General features: G+C 29.5%; 1 long non-coding RNA gene across 1 annotated transcript; it reads right to left on the bottom strand.

Annotated features, from left to right (window-relative positions):
• Positions 1–602: 602 nt before the first annotated feature.
• On the bottom strand, positions 603–6,197 carry LOC128999317 (uncharacterized). Its single transcript, XR_008491274.1, has 2 exons — positions 5,905–6,197; positions 603–703 (listed from the first exon to the last, which is right to left on the bottom strand). It is a non-coding gene; the product is annotated as an uncharacterized LOC128999317 (long non-coding RNA).
• Positions 6,198–6,636: the final 439 nt, after the last annotated feature.

A 6,636-nucleotide genomic window follows, 5' to 3' on the forward strand; every position in this document is an offset into this window, starting at 1 on the left:
GAAATTTGGACATTGTGAAACAGTGATTATTTGAATGTTATAGATTTGGAGCTTATGAAATTTGGAGGTTATGAACCGCTCTGTTTATTTAATATTTAAACGTTGGAGTTTGTGAAACTTGGACATTGTGAACCAGTGATTATTTGAATGTTATAGATTTGGAGCTTATGAAATTTGGAGGTTATGAACCGCTCTGTTCATTTAATATTTTAAGCGTTGGAGTTTGTGAAATTTGGAGTTTATGAAACGCTCCCCATAAGAGAATGAGAAATGAATCTTAGCTAAACTGTAGCAAAAGTGGCCCAATAGAAACAGCCTGTTTCCTACCTAATCAAAACTCAACAAAATTGTATCAATTGTCATCACACATTTTCATGTATACTTTAGTAACTTACCATTCAGCATGAACATCAGCTGACTGTTTGGATTACAATGGATGTTAACAATAAGCTGTTCATTGTTGAATCAACAATCATCTGTTAGTTGTGTTAAAGGGGGGGGGGGGATTCCCAATCTCTTTTAGATACCCTAGAGATAGAAGAATTTTCTTTTAATTGCTACATAGGCAGTCCTAACTAATAAAATGATCAGAAAAAACAATGAACAATGAAAAAGTATTTATTAAAATGTCATTGCAACATAATATTCTTAAATGTAAAGTGGTCCTGTACAGTTGACATGGATGCAGAAACAAGTGTTGAATCTGAAACATAAATAATTAAGCGTAAGTAATATTGTAAAATAATGTGTTTAACATGCTGTATTGTTTTTGTATTCAGTAGTATATTTCATAACAACAGTAGAAAGTGAGTCATATGTCATATGTTCATCATATGTTTGAAGTGCGAGAGCACTTTAAATATGGTAGAGAATATTGTATAGAATCACTTTCACTGTTAATTTTGAATTGAATATTACTTTTTACAAAGATATATTTCTTAATTAAAACAGAGATTGGATATTTCTTTAATTATTACATTTAAGAACATTACAAAACTCATTGCATTTTTAAGGTGTACCTGCAATTTAAAGTTAATATTTACATTGATTGTACAGTTTTAGTTCTTGCAAATTGAAACAGTTGACAAAAACAATAGCTAATCTTCTTTGTAAATTAAAATTATTAAAAATAATGATGAATTTTTGCAGGTGATAAACACATTCTATACTCTTATATGAGCAATGTTGGCTTGTATGTATGCTTGCTTGCTTGCACAATCTCAATAACGGCTTCGAAAATTTCATTCAAATGCTGTAAATAATTTCTGGCCTGCTAATGTGTTTAATGCAAATAAAACTGCTAACAAAATCTGTTAAAAAAATAAATTTAAAGTTAAACTTTTTTAACATTTGCCATATGAGTTGCCAAGTAACTATGTTGGTTGAACAAAATAACATGTCAACAAAATCAAAAAAGTCAACAAAAGACTTGTAACATGTGTTTATTACTAACAAATTACTATACTAGCAAATTACAAAATACAGTACAAAAGGGAAAACATCAGTTGCTACTATTGAGCAAAGATTACACTGAAGATTACTATAGACATAGGGGGAAATAGTTCCATCAAATACTAATTATTTTACTTGGCTCTCTCCTACCAACACTTCATACCCGAAGTACTGAGTCAACTCTTAGGAAAATTTGGTTTAACAGTGAAATAAATATTTAATACTATACCGGTAGATAATTAAATTTATTTAATATAAACTAGAATTTAAACAAAAATTTTCAATCGGCAATTTTAATTTAATCAAACTGTCAAAACAATGTTTATGCAAGTAAAGTCTATTATTAAACAAGTAATTTTTACCATAGACTGTAAAATAAACTAATATGTTGTGGACTGCCAGGTTAAAATTTCCATCAGAATAAATTGAAACTCTAGCAAAACTTAAAAATGCTAAAATTAGTTGTAAATAAAACGTGAGTTTCCATTATGTTGATTTTACAATAGAAATAAACTATACCGAGCCATAGCTTGGTCCCTCGGTACTACATATAATGAAAACAGGTCATTTCACAGTAGTGTAGTAAAAAACAGAAACAAATATAGAAAACCTAGACTTTGTCATGAAATTTAGACTTGATTAGTAACAAAGTCTGATTTTCACGTCTAAAACAATAAATGGAGAGATATTGTTTTTGAGTAAAAATGTATTCAAGGAGGTAAATGAATTAATTTTAAAGCAAACTTTTAAATTAATTGTAAAGTTTATTTTTTTATCTATTCAGTGGTCATAAAAAGTTGAAATAAAAATGTCATTGCTGGTGTCAAATTGGATTACAAATTTGAAAGTTCTATCAAGATAAAGATCCATATTTATGATGACATAAAATGTCATTATAAAATATTATTTAGGTTTCAGATTCCTTTTAAAACGTTTTTATTAGCTCGCTTTCTTGTCCGGTACAAATTTTGCAATCGATTTTATACTAAGTTCCCGATGAGCCAGAGACTTGAAACATAGCTCACAAACGGATGACAATGCAATATTATATAATTTAATTTTCATATTTCCGTTGGGCTACGCCCCATGGGCTTGTTGTTATAAACTCGCTTTCTTACAAATTTTGATACTTCCCGATGATCTAGAGACTTGAAACTTGAAACATAGCTCACAAATGGATGACAATGCAATATTATATCATTTAATTTTCATATTTTCCTTGGGCTAAGCCTCATGGGCTTGTTTTTATTAGCTCGCTAGTCGCTTTCCTACAAATTTTGATATCAATCTTAAACAAAGTTCCCGATGAGCTAGAGACTTGAAATTTGAAACATAGCTCACAATTGGATGACAATGCAATATTATATCATTTAATTTTCATATTTCCCACGGGATACGCCCCATGGGCTTCCACATTTTCCATATTTACATTTTGAAAGAATGTAAACATATCTATTAATATTAAGTCAGCTGTAAATACTTAAATTTGACAGTTCGAAGAGCAGAGGTTAAGAGGTACAGGTTCTGCTCCAGATAATATAAAACTATAAACTATAACTATAAAAATATAAAACAAGCATTTTAAAGTAAAGATAAAACATCTGATTAGAGATAATAAGGTTTTGGTTTGTTGTATTAATAGTCAAAGGTTATATATTAACAGGCCACATAAAAAGTATTTAACATATATACACATTAAAGACTAAAAAGTTAAAAATAATTTATAAATAAAAAACTTTTTTTAAACAAAACGTTTTTAAACGCACTAAAAAGTAGAAAATAATTTATAAATATGTTGAGGGTATAAATACTTGTAAGATTTAAAACGAAAAACGCAATAGATAATTAACAATTACCTTCACCTATTAAACTAATGTATTATTATCAAATAATTGCATGCTCCCTACGTTTTTCGTTTTAAATCTTACAAGTATTTATACCCTCAACATATTTATAAATTATTTTCTACTTTTTAGTGTGTTCAAAAACGTTTTGTTTTAAAAAAGTTTTTTTATTTATAAATTATTTTTTTATAATTTATTTGTGTATTGTAATATATAGCAAATAACAACGAACAAACGTCTTAACACTGCATGTAAAATCTTGATATAGCTTTAAAAATTGGAGTTTTGAAAGAAATTTCAAATTTTACCACCATATCTAAAATGAAAGTTAAATTTTAAAATGCCAAGCACTTACGTGCTAACAATTATAATACCAGCAAACCTGCCGAATAAGGGAATTTACATTTGTCTGAATTGGTTTTAAATTAGATCTATTTAAAGGACATTAGGATTAATGAGTACCTAGGTTTGCTGCTACAAGGAAACTAATAAATTGTATTTTTTAGTAAAATATTAATAGCTTAGTATAAAATAAATAAATTTGCCAAGTTTGATCAAAATATATCCTTAGACAAGCAATCTACCAAATTTTACAATATTCTTCATAAGAATAACATGGGAATTTTAAATTTAAAATTTTTTGAACTTTCTCCGTTACCAATAATCTTACAAAAACACTTTGATATACTAAATTATTTGTTTTTTAAGCTCTTTAAAAAGGTCTAGAGAGAAATTGGGAAATTTTGTGTTTTGAGGGTCAAAAATTAGAAAACTATTTTTTTCACCCCATAAACCCCCCGTAAACCCCGTCCCCATGGTCCAATCATGCTGGTTCGCAAACTCATCGAAGTTTATCCTGCCTTACACATTTAAACAAAATTTTATCAAAATTGGACAAAAATGACTCAAGTTATCGCGTTCACGGACATATATAAAAATTTGAATGAATGGTGTTTTGGCCTCTGGGGAAATCAAAATGAAAAAGTAAATCAGTCCTGGGTCTAGGTTTAACCTTACCCCTTTCGGCAATAGCTACTTCCCTATAGAGAAATTCGCAAAAAAAAGTAACGAAATAAATTTCATTGGAAAAGTAATAATTTCAAAAATCTTAATAATAAGTTTAAAATGACTTTAAAGTTTAAAAATGCCTTACTCATTTTGCCTTACTTTACAAATAAAAATCGTGATATTTTGGCTATTACTAAATTCAATTTTTTTGAACTTGGTGCCATTTGTTAAAAAATTGTAAATGCTAAATAAAAGTGTTTGTGATATATTTTTTAATCAGCCATTTTTTAGTAATTTAAATAAAAAAAAAAACTAAAATGGCCGCAATTTTCAAATTTTTAATTGGACCAAAATAGTTTTTCCTGGTATGGGTCTCTTCTACCTTAAGATTTAAATCAAGTTTCATAAATATCGATAGGAACATTCCAAAGATAAAAACATTTATGTAAAAAATACAAAATGGTCAATATGGTTAACGAAACAATTTTGGATAAGCTTTATTCTTTATTTTCTCCTTATTTTGACCAAAGAAATCACTACGTATTTTATACCCCCCCTTTTCTGGATATCCTGTATAGAACTGGTGTGAGTTTAGAATCTAGCAAAAAGGCTTCTACCATGAAAGAAAATTTAATGTACTAATCAGCAATATAAAAACACTGAAGCTCAAACACAAAACAATGGCTCTGTTGAAATAACTATCCTTCACGTTTCTCACGACGAAATAACTATAGAGGGATCTACATGTTTTTGATTGAACGCTACAAAATATAAATGAGCTAAGAAGTGGAAGTTTTATTTGATTTAGAGTTTGAATTTGATCTAAAAGCCACCCTTACAACCATAACTTTAACTTCATTAGTATTTTTTTGTCCACTTGTCACAATCAGTGATTGTGCTGTTACAATTTTAAGCATAAGAAGTTGCAGTAAAAAAAATTAAATTCTGGCAAATAGGAGAACTTCGGGATTTTAGGAAATTATTCACCAAAATCTATATGTAATAAAATGTGATACTACATATTTAAAATCCATAATAACCAGAGGGTTACTTTAAGATTTAACTATCATAAATTTTGCCATACAAATTATCCAAAGATCATAAGTGTTCATATTAATTAAACTTCCATTAATTTTAATACTCGTGGATAAAAAATGTAAGTCACATAAAAAAACGAAATATATTTCCCTGAAAACCAGATTCTTGGTACGGTAAGTTTCTTAGAGGTCTCCCAAGGAATTATAACATTATCAAAGTTAATAAACTAATATTTCATCAAGTAGCTTATTTATATATTTATAAAAAACCTTAACCCAATTAAACGATAAACACAGTAGCTAAACCAATCGAAATAGAATAAAAACTAATGTATCGAGTTAGAATCCAACAAAATTTACAGCAGCCTTCACTTTACAACAATAACACAAGCACTAACCAACAAGGCAATGTAAACTCTGTTGGATGAACAAAATTTACCAATACATAGGCAAAACTAAAAATTCAGCCAGTTTTTGTAGCAAACAAATCCAGTTATGGAGTGGAAACTAAAAGCATAGAAAACAAAAGTGGTTAAATATCGTGAGTAATTAATTTTGATTACCTCATTTCTTCATGGCGTTTTTCTGAAGGTGCGAGATCTTGCTGTCTTTCGAAATGTCCCCCTCGTGGGCCTGGGCTTTGGCAGCGATGCCATCCTTTCTCGGACCCTCGGGAGTAAGTCCCATGACATTGTTGCCTCCTGGTACCTTGCCAACAGCTGATCCGTGGTGTTCAACGAAGTCATGAGCAGCTTTCCTGTCGGCCATCTTGTATAAACGTAAAGAGATGTTAACTAACCAAAGATCTGACGCGGAATGACGGCGACCGGTCGACCGCAGGCTTTTATACTTTTATCGGCACATCGCGCAGTACCAACACTCGAAACTGTATGAATCACAACTAGTAAACAAAGGTTTGCCAACTTGTCCTATACTTACTGATTAAATTATTCTTTTTCATAAATTTAAGTCAACATTTTTTGAAGGGTATTCTTTGAATAATAAAATATGTTAATATAAATTCTGGACTTATTTGGTTGTTATGATTATTTAATATAGTAAAAAATGAAATTATTAACGCATGTAGTTTACGAAAGTAAATGACTTAGAGGAAAGTAATGTTATTTTTTTAAGCTGAGTGTTGTAAGAGAACGGTGATTTATGTTAGTACCATTTTTGGATCGCATGAGGACCTGGCTTAGGGTAAATCGACAACTTTAATACCTTTCAATAATAACCACTCATCTCAAAAATCGCGATTTAACCATCATATCTATTAGGAAGGAACTCCATGC

Source organism: Macrosteles quadrilineatus, unplaced genomic scaffold (genome assembly GCF_028750875.1).
Source record: "Macrosteles quadrilineatus isolate MER2022 unplaced genomic scaffold, UCM_ALF_1.0 Scaffold_8__2_contigs__length_117827958, whole genome shotgun sequence".
Taxonomy (NCBI): Eukaryota; Metazoa; Arthropoda; class Insecta; order Hemiptera; family Cicadellidae; genus Macrosteles; species Macrosteles quadrilineatus.